This window comes from Zootoca vivipara, chromosome 3 (genome assembly GCF_963506605.1).
Source record: "Zootoca vivipara chromosome 3, rZooViv1.1, whole genome shotgun sequence".
Taxonomy (NCBI): Eukaryota; Metazoa; Chordata; class Lepidosauria; order Squamata; family Lacertidae; genus Zootoca; species Zootoca vivipara.
The window spans coordinates 99,855,693-99,877,647 of record NC_083278.1 but is presented as its reverse complement, the minus strand read 5'-3'; the positions used below and the strand labels follow the sequence as shown (position 1 = coordinate 99,877,647).

Sequence of the window (21,955 nt, the reverse complement as noted above, 5' to 3'; positions counted from 1 at the left end):
CTGACAGTGTAGGCAGAGCATAGCCATAGACATTTGGATATACAAATGTCTGCAAGTACATTTTTACCGTATTTTATTTCTTTTCAACATTTCTGATAATCTAAATCCAGGAATTGCTTGCTGCCTGGAACTGCCAACTCTAGCTCTAGGGAACAGGATTTGTAGTGCACAGGAATAAGACATGAAAAAATCTCTGAAGCAGTGCTGGGCAACTTCATAATGAATATATGTATGTAAGAGATTATACTTAAATGTGTCACAAGCCAGCTAATGGTGCCCTATATTTGATTACTAAATAAATTGGAGTCCTTGGAGAGTTGAGGAAAGGTTCCAAGAGCTCTGGCCAGGTAGTATATTATTTTTTAGAAAGTCTTAAGTTGAGAATAATAAGACAAATTCCAGTAGCAATCCAGTTTTTAGAAATCCAGGACAAGGTTTATTTCTCATCAGCTCGAATGAAGAATAAACCTAAACAGGGCCTTGTCCTGGTTTTCTAAAAACTGGATTGCTACTGGAATTTGTCTTATTATTCTCAACTTAAAACTTTCTAAAAATTAATCTACTACCTGGCCAGAGCTCTTGGAACCTTTTCATTTGATTTCCTATATTTGATTACAGCAATTGTAAGCTACTACTAAAGGCATACTACTAGCTGACCTCCATTTAACACATAGCTGCCAAGTTTTCCCTTTTCTCGCGAGGAAGCCTATTCAGCATAAGGGAAAATCCCTTTAAAAAAGGGATAACTTGGCAGCTATGATTTAACAGCCTGAAAATGAAGGCTCACAGATATAATGGATAAGGGAATTGATTTTTTTATCAGGTATCTGTTCTAAACAAATAAATGCTATTAATTAATACGGTTCCAACATGTAGCGAGACCAATTATGTGTTTCATTGCACTGCGTCTACGGTAAAAACAGTGTTTACCTGTCAACTGCAGCTCTGCCAATTTTTGCACAGATCTAAAACCTTAGGGTTTACATTCCTTCAGCCAACAGGAACTGATTAAGCTTGAAAGACTTCAGATAATGCAGGATGCAACATTTATTTTAACTCGTAATTTCCTAAGAGAAAAAGTAGTAGTAATTAGTACCTCTAGTTTATACAACGAAACCAGGAAACTAAGAATGTAGTAAAATGCCTTATGTCACTCTTCTTATAGTACATGCTTCAGAAACACATACGAAACCAGGAATTGTTTATCCATTTATACTGTGCTTAACATAATGCTGAGCTTTAGAAAAGTCTGTCAAACAGTCAGAACTCTACAGTGGGACCTTGACTTACGAATTTAATCCGTTCCGAATGCACACTCGTAGGTCGAAAACTTCGCAAGTCGAGTTTCCCATAGGAAAAGCGGTTTCCCATAGGAATGCATTGGAAACGGAAACATTTGTTAAGTTGAGGAAACCGCATCTAGCCGCGAACAGGTTTTCCGTTTGGATGTCAAAAAAATCGTAAGCGCCTGGCCACTTTTTCCGCTCGTTAGTTGAAAACGTCGGATGTCGAGTAGTTCTTAAGTCGAGGTCCCACTGTATTTGCTCTATAAAACAACCACTTACAGGGTTGCTTTACTCTACAATAAAGCCTGAAAATTTCCTTCATTGACTAGTTCAAGCATTTTGGCACTAGACTTATGGAAACAAATCATCTAGCGGCTGTTGAGAAGACCCCATTCCTAATAATCTGAACACTGTTTAGACAAGGCTGCTACGGTAGATTGGAACTAGTATTGAGGGTTGAGGATAGCCTTTTCTTTTAATCCTGTAAATAAATAAGTACAAAACAAACTTGACAAGATAAACTTGAAAAACAGTTCAGAGTAGTTGGCCATGGATTCCCAGAGGCTGCAGAGTAGCCATGGAAGTTCAGAAATCAAGTCTCCGGCCCATAAAACATGGGAATTATGAAGACAGTTTATCTTGTCAAACTCTATGGGCTCCTGGCAACACATATTCGGACTTCTGCAACTATACAATTATAGTGAAGAGAAATATGTTACTCCTGTCTTGCTGAACCATTGGAACTATTTCTACAACTGTTTTATGAACAAAGTTAGACTAGTGATTGTAAAGTAACATGGTAATTTTTTGCAACATTATGCAACTACCTCTGGGGTTCTAAAAGATATTTCTATATAATTCCCAAAATGTGCACTTTCCATAAATATGCACTTGCTGGTTTTAAAAAGAAAACACATGCAGTTAATGGTTAATTGTGCTTAAATTTATGTGGGTACAAGAAAATACATTTTACAATCTTGCATCTTTACCAGTCTATGAAGCCCATATCAAATATTCATCTCTTATTAATAACAGAAAAAGTGAAGGAACACTGACTAAATGGTTTCAACACTTATATCATGTAGCACTGATTTTAAAATATGGATATACCTGTATTCAGGAATTGTCAGAAGTTGTAGATTTAGACAATATGAATCATTGTATCAAACATCAATAACAATTTGACACAGTGGTCCCTGGCCATGAACATACACAGGAGAGACTTAAAGGAACCAGTTTTAAAGAGTTAATTATTCCAACTTCAGCAAAATATTAGAAGTTGACTTTTGTTGAAGGAAAGCCGCTATAAGCAGTTTAAATGCTATCTTGTTCTTCACTGCCTATCGCCTATTTATAATCCTTAAGATCTGGATTTGGCATCAACAGGGATTCTATATTTGTTTTGAACCCATCCAATGAATTGGAGATACTAGTAAAATATACTGCACAATGTCAAGTATGACTGGATACATTAAGTGAGGGAAAGTCTTGGAGTTAATAATGTGTAGCTTTCCCATGCACTGCCATTCATAAAAAATGAAGACTTGCCCAACATAGCGTTCTAAGAATATTTTGGACTGTAACTTTCATTTACAAAAAATGTTGGGGGAGTATCTGCTTCTGTATCCATTTCCTCACATGACTCTCCACCCCCTATCACAACTGCCACAATGCAACAGAGTTTTCCTCATATGGGAAAACACAATGCTGCACTTGGGCAGACTTTTTGCATGCTCTTTTCCTGGCCTTAATGTTAAAAGAGAAGACAATGACTATAGCAGCTGCAGGATTATTTCTTCTGGTAGGATCAGAAATCTGCTCCCTCTTGAGTTTGCCCTGTACCCACATGGGGGACAAGAAAAAACAATGAAGTACCTCAATGGCCAAGGGGTGGAACAGAAGTATATCAGCACCACCATCTGATTCTGGAAGGATCAGAACAGCCACAATACCATGTGTTCAGTTCTAATCCTGAGAACTAGTCCAAAAGGATACCGTGGTTAATGGTACTGAAAACAAGCAGGTGTCCAAAAAACTAATAGTGTCATACTTCCCTACCCACACATACTCCTTCCCTTGGCAACTAAGGTGGACCTTGTCCCAAAACTAGGTCTGAATCTTACTGCAAAGGGTCCAAATAATCAGTATAATCCAAGCACTAGTTTGAGTTGTCCAACTACTACTTTGCTGAACAACAGCATGCTTAAGTGTCCATGATTAACGCTCCTAGATTAAGGAATCATAGAATCAGAGTTGGAAGGGTCCCAAGGGTCATCTAGTCCAACTCCTTACAATGCAGGAACGCAGTGAATCTCAGCTACAGGAATTGCAGCTAAAGCATCCATGACAGATGGCCATCCAACCACTGTTTAAAATCTCCATGGAAGGAGAGTCCACCATCTCTCATGGGAGTCTGTTCCACCACTGAACAGCTCTAACCGTGGCTTCACCACTGCCTTCTTTAGAACTCCATCTCTCAAGGAGACATTAGTTAACTCCAATGATGTTCTTGAAGTCCTTCCCTGGTACCTACCAAAGCTTCTGAGAGAACATCCCCTTCCAACTTCCCCTTTGGTGGTAAGGGTGCTTACTCTTTTCTCCCTTGAAAAGTAGACAGAGCTGAAGGAGGAAGTTGGAAGAGTAACCCTATTTCAGGTTTATGTTCTTCAAGGTTCAGATTATTTCTACTGGATCAGAGATCCCTTGAAAAAGTGAAGTTTGAGGTGGCACTAATTGGGAGAAACAACTGACCAGGAGGAGTGCTGTCCACAGCACTCACCTAAATGTGCCCACCGATAAACAGGTTGATGGCCCCTGCTCTGAATGCTGGTGGATTACATTCTTGCCCATCAGCCATGCTGGCTGGGGATTATGGGAGTTGGAGTAAAACATCTAGAAGACCAGAGGTTCTCCAAATAAGCTTTCCTCATAACTGGGTGCCTGACTATAGTGAAAGAAGGGATTAAACTTAATAGCTATGCCCATCAATTAGCATACTGGAACAATCAGCACATAATTGTTCTTCCTCAGGATAGGTCCTGATTCTACAAGCCCCTAGACTCCCAACCCATATTCTATTTGTATCCTAACCTCACCTGAAGCTTAAGGATTTACAGACATACCTCGGTTTAAGTACGCCTCGGTTTGAGTATTTTCAGTTTAAGTACTCCGCAGACCTGTCTGGAACGGATTAAACCACTTTCCATTACTTTCAATGGGAAAGTTCGCTTCAGGTTAAGTACGCTTCAGTTTAAGTACTCCACGGACTGTCTGGAACGGATTAATCCACTTTCCATTACTTTCAATGGGAAAGTTCGCTTCAGGTTAAGTACGCTTCAGGTTAAGTACAGACTTCCGGAACCAATTGTGTTCGTAAACCGAGGTACCACTGTACCTACTGAGAAAACTGCCAGAGACAACTATCTTTCACACAGATTGCTGGCTAGGATCTGGTTCCAGCAATTGTGTGACCTGCCACGGGTTTTCTGGCTGTACCCCCAACACAATATAAAGGAGTTATTGGCATTTAACCAGCAGTGCATATGGGGCCAGAGGCCAGGGCCAAGAGTAGATGCACTTCCAATTCATTTCCTAAGTGCATGCAGTTTTACGTGAGTCCTATAATTCACATGATTTAACTATGGGTCATCTATAGGGAAACCACTGCTGGTAGCTCAATTAAGGAGACAAGAGTTCTCATCCTCTATCCCTGCAAACTCTAACTTTGGTTCTTTGTGCTGTCATCTTTAACTCTAGCTACTGTGCAGCTCCTGGTACATGAACCCAGATTTTTTTTGGGGGGGGATCTGTGAAGAATCTGAGAAAATAAGTGTAACACTAGCTGCACTCTACAACTATCATCCTCAACTATTTGTTGCCTTGAGCAGGTCCTTTATGATTAGCATCTTTTCATCATAGGTGTCCATTCTCCACATTCTGTTTCCCCCCTCACACACCTTGCACAACTACAGCTCTAGGTCTGCAGAGTGATTTAGCCTTATGTCATGGCATCTTGAAAGGAGAGCTCTGACAACGAGAACCATGTCAGGTTTTAAATAAACTGAATAGCAGCACTGTCGAGGTTATCTCATTAAAAATTTACTTCAAACATTGTTTCTCTTTAGGAATAGTGATTACAGGTGTAATCACACCTAAAGTAAGGTGTTGCTGAAATGGTTTCAGTTTTATCTTCTCTGCTGGAGAAACATGTGAAATAGTAAGATTTCAATCTATTCATAACCCAGAATCTTTCCACTAAAATTTGTTGTTGTACATACATAGCACCTCCGCTAACACTAGGCCAAGTAACAGTGACAGGCCAAAAGTCATGCAGTAACCTTCATGACTGACTGAGGGCTTGAACCCATCATCCAGATACCACTGATACCACTATGCTTCCATAATACTATGATTTACAATTTCAAGCCAAATGTGTGCTGCTTTTTTCATTTTAAAAAACTGCAATTCTTCAAACTTTAGGAATCCCCCTCTTATATGCAGATGGTGCCGTTTTGGCTATATAAGGACCAGCACAAGGAGAATTCAATTGGCTATTAAAAAGGCAAAATATCTTATAATGGAAATTCAACAAGTGATTAATATAACACCACCAAAAGAGCTCCTTTTAAATTTCATGAAACTCTTTAATATGACTTTCCGGATCAGCTTACAATTTGGGCCCAGTGCTCAATAATATAGCCCAGAGAAAGGATACAGTGGTCTAAGGCAAGAAGTTTTCAATAGACAGATAAGAAAAAGTACCGTGTCAGAAAATTTGGAGAAATTCTAAGAGTTCAGTGAACTCCTCTCCCCCCTTTTTATTTTTTACTGCAGCTGTTCAATCCTTGTTTGCTACTGTTTAGTACAGAAAATCCAACTTCAAACGGACAGTGCTAGAAAATTGTCCATGTGTTGAAATGACCTTTCACCTAACAAGCAATCTTTGTAAAGTTCTTATCTGGGGTGGGGGTGGAATTTGACCCAAGTACTCTACTTATGCGGGACCCAGGTGGCGCTGTGGGCTAAACCACTGAGCCTAGGGCTTGCTGATCAGAAGGTCGGTGGTTCGAATCCCTGTGACGGGGTGAGCTCCCGTTGCTTGGTCCCAGCTCTTGCCAACCTAGCAGTTTGAAAGCACATCAAAATGCAAGTAGATAAATAGGAACCGCTATAGCGGGAAGGTAAACGGTGTTTCCATGTGCTGCTCTGGTTTGCCAGAAGCGGGTTTGTCATGCTGGCCACATGACCTGGAAGCTATACGCCGGCTCCCTCGGCCAATAATGCGATGAGCACGCAACCCGAGTCGGTCACGACTGGACCTAATGGTCAGGGGTCCCTTTACCTTTACCTTACTCTACTTATGCACCGAAGTTAGCCAGAAGCACCCCTCCTAGATTCAACTGCTAAAAAGTAAAGGTAAAGGGACCCCTGACCATTAGGTCCAGTCGTGACCGACTCTGGGGTTGCGGCGCTCATCTTGCCAAGGGAGCCGGCGTACAGCTTCCAGGTCATGTGGCCAGCATGACAAAGCTGCTTCTGGAGAACCAGAGCAGCACACGGAAATGCTGTTTAGCTTCCCGCTGTAGCAGTACCTATTTATCTACTTGCACTTTGGCGTGCTTTCGAACAGCGTGGGCAGGACCGAGCAACGGGAGCTCACCCCGTCGCAGGGATTCAAACCACCGACCTTCTGATCAGCAAGCCCTAGGCTCTGTTGTTTAACCCACAGTGCCACCTGTGTCTCTTCAACATAGGACTAGCACCTAGTTAATATGCAAATCCTCCCAGTATTTTCTTAGAGAGAAGTGGCTGAGCCACATATCCATTCAGAACAGTTCTAGTTGCAAAGACTACTGGAATATGATGGAAAATTAGTCAATTTCTGATGTTAAAGGAAAGGGAGAGACCTGCAAGGTTATCTTTTTATCAGAGAATCTGAGTTCTGTTGTTAGGAAGAAAAGCGAGTGGTACAGTGGGAACACCCTATGGACCCAATCAAAACATACAAGGTTACTGACTATCCACTTCTGTGATTACGTTAAATACAGAATCAGAGCCAGGAGGATGCATGTGTTCCGTATTTTATTTATGTTCTTCATTCAGATACTGTAAATATAAATCTATTACTTAATTATTCCTTTTAGTGGTGGTGTTTCAACATGCAATAAGTGTTTATCCTTTTTTTTTTGGCGCCAAGCAGAGATTTGATTTCTAAGAGACTTTTAGATCCCCTCATTCCAGCACAAACTCAAGTAGTGGGTTTTGATTAAGTTTTTAAGAAAAAGGGGTGGGATGAAAAAATTTCACTTCACAGGTCTAGTAACTTGTGACCACAACATATCTACCGGTAAAATTTTACTTAGATTGATCTGGAAGCATACAGATCCTTTCCTACCATACCCTTCACTCAGAAATACAGCATCTTTAAAAAGATCACCAGTCCACCCACTTCCCTTCTTCCAGCCAGTCAGTCTTCTGTGGCTCAGTCCTCATTGGACCCTTTTGAGATTTTTCTTCTAGAGTTTCAAATTTTCAATTTTTTTCCTAGACTTTTGGTGCAGGTTTTATTTCTTCAAATTCCCCCAAGCCTGCTGATCTCTCCTGTTGTGAATGGATGGTGCTATTTTGGCTAAATAGCCACCTACCTGCGATTATGCAGGTTTGAAGTGTTGGTGTTAAAAAATAAGTTATAATTGTCATTTCAAAATTAAAATAGTTATTTTGACTTAATAGTATATACAATAAATTGAGCTCTATTGTACTCAGAAGCAACCACAAGCTTACTTTTCTCAAGTGCCTCCAAAGCCCCTGCACATGTTCTTTGGATGCTTGCCACACTTTAGAGTACAGTCATACCTTGGGTTAAGTACGCTTCAGTTTGAGTACTTTCAGTTTAAGTACTCCACGCTTCAGGGTCCCGCTGCATGCGCAGAAGCACTCTATCGGCGATTAGCGCACGGGCGCTATTGCCGCTCGGATGAAGTACTTTTTGGGGTGCAAATGGCACCCCGGAACCAGATAAGTACTTAACCCGACGTACCACTGTACGTTTATAAACCTGACTAATTATTTGCAGCATAAGCTGTCCCAGATCCATGCATTGAATATACACTGACTTTTTTGATTTCAGTACACCCAAGTGTTTATTAATACACATTTATTAACATACTACTGTCGTTACTAAGCTACATATTTAATTTGCATTTTTTAACCTGCATTATGAGCTTTCACAAAACCCTTTAAATAGACAGCAGCATTATCAGAAACAGGATCACAATAAAATGATGCATTGTCATCTACATTAGGTAAATGATAAAGTAGCCCAAAGTCTGTATACAGGGTGATGCCTATAGTAGGCAAAGGGCCAGCCAGGAAACATGCAGTATTTTATGTAAATGTCACTACACGACAGTATGCAGTATAATTGGAAGCAGTCAAATCCTCAATTTCCCAACCTATTAGAGACCCAACTGCTGTTCTAGTTCTCACCTAGTCTCTGTGTGCCAAAATATTCCCTTCTCTTGAACTGACAGTACAGACCTGACTTTTTCTCTCTCTCACTCACTTAAGCAAAGAGAAATGTCCTTGTGATGTCACTTTAGAGTTCATATCAGAACTCATACAGTTGCAAAAATCATCTCTGGGTAGGTAAGGGAGTTGGCATAAACAGTACTCAAATAATCCAAAACATCAGAGATATATAACAATACAGTGGTCCCTTGACTTACGAATTTAACCCGTTCCGAAGGCACATTCGTATGTTGAAACATTCATAAGTAGAAACGATGTTCCCCATAGGAATGCATTCGAAACGTATTAATTTGTTCCGGAGCCTTTAAAAAGGCACCTTAATGGCAGGCAAGAGGCCCGCAAGGGGCAGCGAGTGTAGGGCTGCAGAAGGCTGGTCGAGCAGCGGCGGCAGCAAGGGCCCGATCCGGCCATAGGGCCGATGTGCAGGTAGCGCGGGCGGCGGGAGGCCAGCGGCGGAGGCAACAAGGTAGCGCGGTTGGCGGGAGGCCAGCGATGGAGGAGTTGAGGTAGCGCGGGCGGCCGACGTTGGAGGCGGCGAGGTAGCACAGTTCGCCGGCGGGAGGCCAGCGGCGGCAGTGGAGCCGGCAAGGGCCCGATCCCGCGGAGGCCGACGGCGGAGGTGACGAGGTAGCGTGGGCGGTGGGAAACCGGCAAGGGCCCGATCCCGCACAAAGCTGGCAGAGGGCCCGATCCTTGCAGCAGCAGCGGAGCTGGCGAGGGCCTGATCCCGTGCGAGGCTGGCAGGCTGGCCTTGTGGCGGCAGCGGAGCCGGCGAGGGCCCGATCCTGCACAAGGCCGGCAGAAGGCCTGCCTTGCAGCAGCGGCGGCAGCGGAGCCGGCGAGGGCCCGATCCCAAGCGAGGCCGGCAGACGCAGCTGGGGCAGCGGCGGAGGCAGTGAGGGCCTGATCGCAAGTCGAAGAAATTCGTAAGTGCGCCCCCATTTTTCCCCTTTGTAACTTGAAAAATTTGTATGTCAAGTTGTTCGTATGTCGAGGTACCACTGTATTACAAATTCAGTAATGCAGATAGCTGAACAAGGACAGTGTAAGGAAAAATACAATTATTTTCCTTGACTTGGAAATTGATTAAATTGGCGTTGTGTAACAAAAAAATATATTTTTTTCAAACAAAGCTTATTCCAAGCAATTTGGGACAGATTAACCCAAATTATATTCTGATATTTAAGTCTATGAACACATCTGGTCCACACCTCATTTGCTATACTTTACTGTTAAGGTTATTTTCAAAAACCACATTTACAAATAAAGCTGGCTTTCAAAGCTTTCACATGGTGAAGCTGAAGAGAGCAATAAGCAGGTTTACCAGGAGTTACGGCACAGCAGAAGCTAGGCCACTATGAGCTTGGGGAAGAGACGGACAATGATTTAGCATTATTAAAGGAACAGTAGAAGACTATTTCACAACAAAACTATTGGCACAATCCAGTAAGTGGCTGGAACACTTGGAGCAAGATCCTATATAAGGCAATAATTAGTTAAGAAGTCAGAACTTGGGGACTCTATTTGCAAACTGTATGAGATGTTAGCTGCTATGGATCCCCCCCCAAAAAAAATATTTTCTTTTTTATTATTAATTTTATATAGTCAGAAGGTTTTACAATCATAATAACCCAAATACAGTCAAGAGTATATCTCATATGTTTTCAATTGTGCCAAATTCTTCACAAAATCCCTTGTTTTGCTATTATTAATATTATTCTCCTTCTTTAGACTCCATCATTTTAACCTCTTAGGTCACATAGATATCCTAGCTGCTATAAATTTTTATGTTCAGACTCCACATTCTATCATAGGTTAGAAGGCTGAGGAGTGCTAAAATAGTAGTAAAAAGGTAAAGGGGCCCTTGACTACAAGGTCCAGTCATGTCCGACTCTGGGGCTTTATAGGCCGAGGGAGCCGGCGTTTGTCCGCAGACAGCTTCCGGGTCATGTAGCCAGCATGACAAAGCTGCTTCTGGCGAACCAGAGCAGCGCACGGAAACGCTGTTTACCTTCCCACCGGAGCGGTCCCTATTTATCTACTTGCACTTTGATGTGCTTTCAAACAGCTAGGTGGGCAGAAGCTAGGACCGAGCAATGGGACCTCACCCCGTCATAGGGATTCAAACCGCCGACCTTCTGATCAGCAAGCCCTAGAACCTGTGGTTTAACCCACAGCGCCACCTGTGTCCCAAAATAGTAGTACATCTGCCATATTAGAAAATACCACAACTGACTCTTTATCACACAATCTAGAATGAAGCTGAACATTGGTGAGAGGTAAAAGACAAAGAGCCTGCAGAAGATTTCAACAAGAGGCAATCTTTAAAGAGAAGATTGGATTCCTCCCCCCCCCCCCGCTGCCGCCTTTAACTAGCTAGCTATGAATTAAATGCCAGCCTGTTACCAGACATTGGAAAACAACCTACCAGTGGGGTAGGGCCAGTTAGACTAGGGCGTAGAAGATCCAAGTTCAAATTTCCAATCAGCCATAAAGCTCAATGGGTAACTTCAGACCAGCCACCTTTTCTTAGCTAAGCCTACCTCACTGGGTTGCTGCAAGGATAAAATGGAGATGGGAAGAGCCATATATATCAGCTTGAGCTTCTCGCTGGAAAGGTGGGTTATAAATATATTAACAAAGATCAGCAGAAAAATCATTCCACCCAACACACACATTTAGAGAACTGTTCCATGCAACTCAGTTAATTTAACCGTTCTTCTATACAAAGTTTCATATACAATTCTCAGAAATATTGTTCAAATACAGAATATGGCCTGGTTAACACATACTGTACTGCTAAATTATAGCTTGTTACGAGATCTGCAGCCACAGTCTGTTGCTGACTTATGGCTTGCTTTAACTATAGCCTAGTGTTATGCATGAACCTAACATCCTTCTTTAAGCATGGTCACCCCAACTCAAACCCCAACCTACAAAGGCATGAGGCAATAGGAGGCAGACAACAAATCAGACTTTGGAGAATCGGGTTTGTTTGACAATTTGTGATTAACTAGTGGTTTGTTAAACAAATCATAGCTAAGTATTATGTGCAAGCTAGGCCTATGGCTATAAATACATAGAATTTTATTATTGCTGCGATCTCATATTTCAAGTCAAATCCTGTGCCATATTGCTCCCTAGTATGTAGCCAAATTTCAACATGTGGCCAAGTGTCTCAATATTTGAAAATGCTTCTTAATATGCAGGCTAAAACTTTATGAATATGAGAAAAACAGGCTTTTACCTTTTACCTACCTTCCCAACTGTCCAATTCCTATTAATATATTTAGCATACATTTTATTCAAAGCTCACCTCTACTCTCAAACTACTACACGTAGTGTTCTCATTTACCATTTATTGTATCATGGCTGCAACTACATGGTAAACTGAATTTGTTTAGCATCTGACCAAGCTGTAATGCAAGCATTATTAACACATGGAAAGCAGAATAACAGAACCACAAAGCACTTTCCTCACCATGAGGATAAATATCACACTGTAAGTGGTCAACTGAAATCACCAAAGGACCACAGAATCTGTCATATTTCTGGCCTACTTTATACATAAGCTACTTATGCAAATGTATTTACTAGTCCACTAAAGATTTCAACTGGTACATTTACTAGGTATTGTATGTCATGCATTCATTACACAACTTATTTCACATGAAGACTTGCCAAAGCCTGAACCTCTTTGAAACACTGGAAGGTATTTCTATTATTTATAATCCAAAGCATATTGTGCTTTATAGAGTAATGTTAGCAAGACACAGGTCTCTACACCAAGGAGCTTGCAATCTCAATTTCAACCATAAAAATCAAGCAAAGACTGCATAGATTAAAGAGGGATGACTGAACAATGGGTCATCTACTTTCAGTAGCTTTCAATGAATAATATTAATCAACACTGAATTAAAACTGATACTTAGGCTCTGAGAAATTGGCAGTGCTTTTAAAGTATACAGATGAAGTACAAAATTTATTAAACATGGAGCTAAAAATAACTTCACCCTTAACATTGGTCACTAAGTAAAGAAGATTTGAAGTGGTTGGGAGGAGAGAAAATGTATGTTAGGGTTCAAAGCTGAGGGATGGAAGGGGTTGGAAGGAAACAAGCTTTTGAGCCATTTCAATTTTCCCTCTGCTTAGAACATTCATAAGCGCTAAAATGGTCAAGATAGTACTTAGGCTTTGGCAGAACTCCACAGCAATTGACTTCCATTGCTGGAGAGTAGCCACATTCTTCTTGTCCACATCCATGCATCCATATAAAATTCACACACAGTGGTGCCTCGCAAGACGAATTTAATTCGTTCCACGAGTCAATTCATTTTGCAAAAAAATAGTCTTGCGAATCGCAGTTTCCCATAGGAATGCATTGACATTTCTTTTTTTTGCCCACAGGAACGCATTAATTAAATTTCAATGCATTCCTATGGGAAACAGTGATTCACAAGATGGAATTTTTCGCAAAACGAAATCGTCTTGCGAGTCACCATCAGATCGCAAGATGCATTCGTCTTGCGAAAAAATTATCTTGCAGGGCATTCGTCTTGCGAGGTACCACTATATTATCAAGATGGTTCATGGATTCAAGAGTTGGAAGGGACCCTGAGGATTATCTAGTCCAACCCAAATATGCAGCAACCGTGGCATTATCAGCACTACAGTGGAACCTTGGATTACGTACCGTCCTCCTTACGAATGCTTTGGGTAATGAGCTCCGCTAACCCGGAAGCAGATGCCCCTAGTTGCGAACTTTGCCCCAGGATGTGAACGGAAGTCGCATGCTGGCGGCGTGGCAGCAGTGGGAGGCGCCATTAGCGAAAGCGCGCCTCATGTTAAGAACAGTTTCAGCTTAAGAACGGACCTCCGGAATGAATCAAGTTCATAACCAGAGATACCACCGTACACCCTAACCCACTGAGCTATCCAGGCTGAGGTGTAAAAAGCACACTCAGCTGAACACACACATGAATCCTGGACCCTCAGATGTAAGACCTAAGTTTTCAGGATTTCCCAGGTAAGAACCAGCACTAGGATAACTCAGGCCTAAACATATAGCTACAGATCTCCACTTACCTGCTTGTTTACAGGACATCAACTGCACCACACAAATGGATAATTGTTAGAATTTTATTCTCACTTCCATTGCAATGCTCTCCTCCCAGGTAGAAAAAGCAATGCAGCTTAGTCTACCTATATTTCTCAACTTTCCATTATGGGAGGAGTACACAGAATAGAAAAGAATAGAACAAAAAACAACAGTGCTACCATGATTGTGTAGAACAGCCTCTCCTATCCATTTATGGCTAGAAATCTAGAGTAGTAGTGATAGGCAACTGAGGAAGGGGGCGTACACAGCTGGCAGCAAAGGGAAGGATTAGGCAGGCTTGGTAAATAACTTTGCCTAAGCCTGTTACCCTTACCCAATTTCAGTTGAAGGTGAATACTGGAATAGCAGCAGATACCCCAGCAGTGTTAACCCATGGGCCTGTTTCCTGCGGCCCATGACCACAGAGACAAATCGCAAAGGTGGGAGCCATACCATCTACAAAGTGGGAGATGTTTGCTAGTGACTGTGTTTAAAATCCTGGGGAGGTAGCTGATAAACCATAATTTAGCAAAAGCCACCAGACATGAGCAGCGATTTGAGCCTGGCTTTCCATGGCTAAGCTGAACACTCTTAATCAGCATCATTAATTAAAAGGTCTGAGAACATTAAAGCCAAGTTGTTTAGTTAAAAACTAGTCTTCACCTCTTTAGCAACCTTTCCCAAATATTCCTGTTCCATGGAAAATTGCACTTCCTGTCTTTCCAAATGCATATTTCCATATAGTGACTGCTAACACATATTTTCCATACTGTTATCTGATCAATAAGAGAGCAGTCTATTACTACTGCTACTACTACTATTGCAGTTTATTATCCACTTTAAGACTAGGGTGATCAAGTGTGTCAAGCAAAAATTGCCTCCACACAACCAGGCGCATCCTCTACTGATGATAGATTCAGCCCTGCGCAGTATTAAAAAACATAAGCAGTGGAACATAAAGCTCAACATGGCAAAGTGGATCATGGCTATTCTCTTAAAACAAACTTGTCTGGTCAGCTGTGGTGAGTTACACAGTCATTCCCTCATGTACCAAATAGTGCATGATGCTAGAACCTAGTCCTAACCCTTCGGGAGCCAGTAGAGTAGAAAATTAGCAACTAAAGGATCCCTGAGGTCAAATCCGAGTGGTACAAGTGCTACTGTTCACTCAAGTAGGAAAACTGATGTGTTGAATGATAGTCAATGTCTTAACGGGTTGTGCTAGCAGTATACCAATGGAAGGGGAAGCTAGTCCTCCACCTTGCTCAAAGTAGGCCTCCAGCAAAGAGCAAAAGAGTGTTAACAGCTGTGCACGCACCCAACTTCTGAGTAGAAGCCACGGCACATGTGACTGTCTAAAAGTGTTTGCTACCTGTCACAATCTAATGTAGGTCAAGCCAGAAACATGCTTCATTGTCACTGATGGTTTTACATATGGCCAGATACCCGAAACAACCCTACAACAAGAGTTTAAAAGGTCCAACAGACACATGCACTCAGTTCATCCTTCCTGTCCCCATCTATTATACTTTATTCAATTTCTTACCCACTCTTCACCCAGGTTATGGTATCCTGTGGGGACAGGATTCTAGTCATCCAGCACTGGACCTACATTCACAACGATATGAAGGATGTTTGCACAAAAACCTAAGTGTTTTGGCTTACTCCCTAGTTTGAGAGCTTCCATGAAGACGGCTCCATGTACGAAATGCACCTCTCTATACAAAGCACATAAACAGATTCACAGGTCATATTCCTGACCTAATATCTTAACATTCATACAACTACTGTAGGCCTGCAATAATTGATGCTTCCATCCTCTACTGCTAAAAAAGGCATACAAGTGCAATGATAATTTCCCAGCCCCCAAAGGGCCCACAGTCTCAGGGCATTTTAAATTTACTCCAGTCTTTTACTAATCTTGTAGGGTTGGACTACATTCTTTAACATAAGCAATTCTCATAGCCAAGCATAATTTAAATCCAACTCCAAATTTTCAATCCACACTAGTTTTTCAACCCTGACCCAAATCCAAAATCTTGCACCTTTCATTTTACCCATCTTCAAATAAGTGGAACATGATGTAAGCCTACAGAGTGCCTTCCTTAAAACATATTTATACTATGTTTTCACTTTTAACACATAAGTAACTATTATTTATATGAAAATAGTGAAGACTATATCAGACAGCATATTTCATAAGCAGAGTCAGAACTTTAACCCCAGGTCAGTCACCTACAGCCACAAGTATCCCCCACTGATACTTCCCATTGCTACATCTGACATCGTCAGCATCGAAAATATAACCAACGTATGTCACTGGTAACCCAAAAAGCCAGGTCCTTTCCGCAAAGGAAAAGGTTAGCCTCATACTGTACTGTGCAGAAATCACATTAACACGAAAATCTGCCCACTTCAGCTAATCTTAACGGTCTGCAGCAAGTCCAAAACTTTCAGGCGTTCGGACATGGGTGCTAACATCATTTTTTATTTTTTTAAGCAGGCTGAAGGAGGAGTGAATTTTTTTAAAAAAGAAAACACAGCAGAGTGTTTTGTGATCGTGGCCGGGAACTAAATAACGGGGACTTAAACAGACAGTGATTTTTGAGAGGGTGGGATGGGGAGATCGCCGTCAATGCAGGCCTCTCTCCTTCCCGGGGTTAACTCAGACAATGGCGAGAAGACCGCCGTCGTCGTCCCACCTCCCTCCCCAGTCGGCATCCCAACCTCTCCCCTATCAAGCTCAGGCCTCTCCTTTTTCAACAGCCCGACTCCACGCCCAATCCCAAATTGAACATCCCACACCGAGGCCCGAAGCAGAAGCAGTAGCAGCTCCTCCCTCCCCTCCCACTCAGCACGATCTGCCATGAGACGCGAGACGAAGAGGTTCTCCCTCCCCCCCCCACACGCCCCGCTGCCGCCCGCCCAGCCACCCGTTTCCATCCCGCCACCCCGACCAACGACCGCCGGATCTCCTCCTCCTCGCTCCCCTCCTCTTCTCCCGGCTCCCTCCTCTTACCCGGAGTCTTACAACGCAGCCACAAATCCAGCCATTCCTCCTCGGCCGCCTCGCCTCGCCCCTCCCGCTCCGAACTACGCAGTACGCAGAAGCCCCCGCCGATGCCGCCCGTAACGCCAGCGCAGGCCTAACCCCCGAGTGAAGGCCCGAGCCCAAGCCGCCCTCTTCCCGCCCTCCTCCCGCAGCCAACCCGCGCTCGAGGCCTGCTGTCTGACGAGGCCCCGTCCTCCTCCTCCTCCTCGCCGCCAGCCTCTCCCCTCCCTTCCCCTCCCCCGCTTTCCCTCAGGCGGAACCGGCCTGGGCCTGTACCTGGCGCCGCAAACTCGCCGCTCGGTTAGAAGCCCCCCTTGCCCGCGCGCGCAGGCGGCCTCCGTCTCTCCCGACTAGGGTTGAGGTTAGGCCACAGCTCGAGGAGCAGCAGCAGCCGTCTCTCCCGCCTCCGCCTCCTCTTCACGCAACGGCCTCTCCCTTCGCGGTCGCCCGCTGTGGCAGTCCGAGCGCAGCCAGCAGCACGGACATGTTGGGAGCCCCCGTCCCAGCGGCCGCTAATGGGCCGTCCCTCCCCGCCGCGCAACGTCAGAATGCACCGGGAGGGGGGGAGGGGAAGAGCGCCCCCTCCCTTCACAAGCGCCTCAAAGTGGATTCGGTCCTGCCGGCACGCACACGCAAAAGAGAAGGGTGAAAAGCCCTCTGCCATTGGCCACAGAGGCCGTCATTCAATGCGCGGCCCTCGGCTCGCATCCCCATTGGGTTCTCTAACTGTCAGCTTCTCGCTTCTTGGTTGTCAATTGGTTCGCTCGCTTGCCACTTACTCGGCAGCTTATTTCCACAAATGCCCGTTGGGTGTACGCCTATGTCTTAGCTTTGTACCTATTGGCTGTTATCGTTGCCAATCAAGTCTGCCAAGCTTGCCGTCCTCACCTATGCGCAATATTTTTTTAAAAAAAAATAGGCTATGCAGTATGGAATGTCACTGGTCGAAGTAAGTGCCAATTAACTTCTTCTCCCGCCCCTCCCTACTCCTTTCTCTTACCAAACGCTAACTTCCTCCTATTCCCCTCCACCTCCATTGTTCCCCTCTTACTATTGGCTGCGAAAGTTGCCTATTTTCTCCAGCTTCCGCGTCCTTCATAATAAGCTTCTCAAATAGCCAAGGACGCAGGCGTGAATCCCTGCACATCGATTGGGGGGAGGAGGGCGGGGTATGAGAACGAAGGCGGTGTTTGAAAAGCAACCGAGCAAGTAGCCCTTCCCTATTCCACCCCCCCCCCAGGCCACAATAGACCCTCTACGCTGTGATTGGCTGAAAGCTGGAGCGGCCTTCTCTCCTGTGCTTACCAGGAACGGGAAGGACGGCGGAGGGGGGTGGGAGAAGAGAGAGAGAGAGAGAGATGCCCGTATGTTCTGTCGTATTACATCATCGCTAACCAATAGGAAAGGTTTAAAAAGGCCTTTAGGTCAGAACCCGCTAAGGCCATGCGAAGGCTGTGGAGAAGCCGAGTTGGTCTCTACTTCGAAGGCACACAGTTTCACAGTGCAACTTTACGCATACATAATACATATGTCTCACGGACATGCTCCCTCCCTGGGAGGTTGTAACGCAGCCCCTTCGCAAGGAGGCTTACTGCTGCCTAGGAAGTGACAGGACTTCAGCCTTCAACTGGGCTTTAGCATGGCATCTCTGTAAGGGCCGTCCCAAGGCATTTTGGCACCTGAGGCAAAGCAAACTGCAAAATGGCGCCCCCTCCTCCCCTTTGGGGAAGAAGGGGTGAGTGCATCAGGAACAATAGAGGAATAAAGTTATAGATCCACTGGGCCCATTGATCCTGCTGCCTGAGGCCACCGCCTGACCTTGCCTCATGGCCCTGATCTAGCATTGTCATAGGATTTCTCTTTTTTGGAAGAGGAGCTTTTCTTTTTTTTTAGGAAACCACGAAAATTGTTGAGCTGAAAAATCCACGATTTTTCTATTGACTTGCCTAAGATCCAGGACAAAACACCACATTTCGGAAATTCCCCATGGACGGAAAATCCAGATGTATGGCAGCCCTACCTGATCTCTATTCATAAGTGACTCCTGGTATATGCAGCCAATCCCTTAAGAATGGCCATGGCAGCCTACTTACTTACTTTGCCAAACCTTTATTAGGCATTACAAATATAAAGGTAAAGGGACCTCTGACCATTAGGTCCAGGGTAGCGGCGCTCATCTCGCGTTATTGGCCGAGGGAGCCGGCGTACAGCGTCCAGGTCATGTGGCCAGCATGACAAAGCCGCTTCTGGGGAACCAGAGCAGCGCATGAAAACTTTGTTTGCCTTCCCGCTGGAGCTGTACCTATTTATCTACTTGCACTTTGACGTGCTTTTGAACTGCTAGGTTGGCAGGACCGAGCAACGGGAGCTCACCCCATCGCAGGGATTCAACCCGCCGACCTTCTGATCGTCAAGCCCTAGGCTCTGTGGTTTAACCCACAGCGTCACCCGCATCCCATTACAAATATAGGCCATCATAAAAGATCCATATATAACATTTTGAAATATATACAAATAAATAGCCATGTAAAAATATGCCATAACAAGGATTTTCATTGCAGTTTCTTCCCGCCATTCACCACTCTTAAGAGATGCTACTGATAAAAACTCAGCCACCCTTGCAGTTACTTCCGGGTTCATCGCAGACAGATAGGAATCTGATATTTTCATTGTGTCATGATGTTAGACTACCCAGAAAAGGGGGTAGCACACGTTTTGCGTAGCTGGTTGTATAATGCAGCGTTTCTCAACCGCTGTTCCGCGGCACACTAGTGTGCCGCGAGACGCTGGCTGGTGTGCCGCGGCGTGCCGCGACGAGAAGGGCGATTTGCATTGTCACGTGCCTGGTGGTCACCAATAGGCAGCGCTGACCCGCCGGAAAGCAATATTTCTCCTCCTCTTTCCCAAAGCTCAGTGCAAACGACTGGAGGGTGGTTTTAGAGTCTAGGGAGGCCCCCTAGGGAGGCGCGCTCCAGATCCACCGCCGGCCCCCCTTAAGCCGCATCGAGGTTGCTCCGCCTCCCCTGCCTCCTTCGCCCATCCTTCGCCATGGCTGCGCGGCGGATGCTGGGCTTCGCGGTCCGGAATTACTCGCAAGCAGCAGCCAAGGTAACCTTTCGCCTTTGAGCCGCCCCGCAGCTCCCCTGGAAGTGCGTGCGCCCTTGTAATCCGGGGGCAGGCAGAGCCTTGCCTGGACTGTACCACTTCGGGCCGCGGGAGAGGAGAATTGGGGGTCTGAAGGCTTCTCCCCTCCCATGGGGTGGCGGGAGGGAGATTAATTTCCTCCTTCCTACTTAATAGGGGGCCTATACGTATTCAAATAAAATAAAATGCCTAGGGGGAAAATAGCAAGACAGGGAGATAGCTGGCTGAACTATTGTAATATTTTTTGGGGGGGGGAGGTAAAGCTTAAAAAAATATTCATAATGTATATAAAACAGAACAGTTATGACAGCTGATGGAAATTAAACGATGAAAAACAAAACTATAAAATAGGCACGAAGTACAGTTGCACATGGGTTAAAAGAACGAAGTCCAAGTAGAGATTAGTTAGCGTTATTTGCTCATCGGGTCCAGTTCCTGATCCGCCAAGCTTGTGAGGAGGGTTGTCTTTCAAATGCCAATTCATATAAAACAGCGTTTCTCAGTGCAAACGACTGGAGGGTGGTTTTAGACAAACTTAAAGAAGCTGGCTGGATGAGCTCAACCTGAAGCTTGCTGAGCAAAGGATTGTGCTGGCAGAGAAATCAGCGGCTTGTGAAGCCTTATTACAGGAGATTGCAACCAACACAGCAATTGTCAAGTGTTTCTTACAGTCATAATTATATAGTCAATATAGGGCGGCACAGAGTTAAATTTTTTAACTTTTTTAATGGTGGTGTGCCTCGTGATTTTTTTCATGGAACAAGTGTGCCGTGGCCCAAAAAAGGTTGAGAAACACTGGTATAATGGACAGTAGAAAAGAATATGTTCTACTGTGTCTGGCACATTCAGAAAACATCCGCAATGTCTATCATTTCTGGGGATGTTTAAATATCTGCCCTTGACCAAAGCTGAGGGGAAAACGTTCAGTCGGGCTAACGTTAAGGCCCTGCATTAGACTGGAATTATCAATTTTGAAATATAAGTGACCCTGTTGGATTTAAACCATAAAACTTGGGGGAGCAATTTTTTTTTACAGCTGATTTGATGTTTTGTTTTTCAGTGTCCCTTAATATCCTATATAATAATGTCCAAGTTGTCCCTGCGTCCAGTTGTCCCGTGTGTCCCTGAGGTACTGCGCATGTGCCCCAGGGATACAGGGATTGGACAGCAGAGACTGCCCGCGCGCACTCTCCCCCCCCTCTGCCTCCTCCAACCGCCACTCCCGCCGGACACCGCCTCACTGCAGGGCACATCAGGGAAGCGAGGGTGGAGGCCGGCGAAGGCCTCCTCACAACCCTCCCTGGCCCGTGAGAGGAGCGGCGGTTAGAGGAGGCAGGGGGGGGAGAGTGCACGCGTCCTTCCTGTCGGCGGCTGGGGGAGAGGAAGGAAGGAGAAAGCGCTCCTCCGTTCCTGTCCCCCTGCCGCCGACAGCAAGGACGGGTCCCAGGGTTCGGAGAAGCGCTGCACAAGCGCTTCTCCAAACCCTGGGATGCCTGCTTCCTGTCGGCGGCTGCGGGAGAGGAACGGAGGAGGAGAAAGCAGCGCTTTCTCCTCCTCCGTTCCTGTCCCCCTGCCGCCAACAGCAAGGACAGGTCCCAGGGTTCGGAGAAGCGCTGCGCAAGCGCTTCTCTGAACCCTGGGATGTCTGCTTCCTGTCGGCGGCTGCGGGAGAGGAACGGAGGAGGAGAAAGCAGCGCTTTCTCCTCCTCTGTTCCTGTCCCCCTGCCGCCGAAAGCAAGGACAGGTCCCAGGGTTCAGAGAAGCGCTGCGCAAGCGCTTCTCCGAACCCCAGGATTCTAGCGCCCGTTATTGAACGGGCTGAAAACCACTAGTGATTTGAATATT

The 21,955-nt window shown here is 44.8% G+C and overlaps 1 protein-coding gene across 6 annotated transcripts in view; it reads right to left on the bottom strand.

Annotated features, from left to right (window-relative positions):
• Window positions 1-17,580, bottom strand: part of PPM1B (protein phosphatase, Mg2+/Mn2+ dependent 1B) — a 44,189-nt gene extending 26,609 nt beyond the window's left edge. The window contains exons 1-2 of one of the 6 annotated variants that reach the window (XM_035111193.2): window positions 17,243-17,579; window positions 931-1,067 (exon numbers count right to left, since the gene is read on the bottom strand). The gene's annotated coding sequence lies outside the window, so the exon portion shown is untranslated. Of the gene's footprint in view, window positions 1-930; window positions 1,068-11,244; window positions 16,793-16,933; window positions 17,055-17,242 lie in introns of those variants that run through there. The other 5 variants (XM_035111197.2, XM_035111195.2, XM_035111194.2 and 2 more) reach the window with 5 other exon arrangements.
• Between the last annotated feature and the right edge of the window lie 4,375 nt (window positions 17,581-21,955).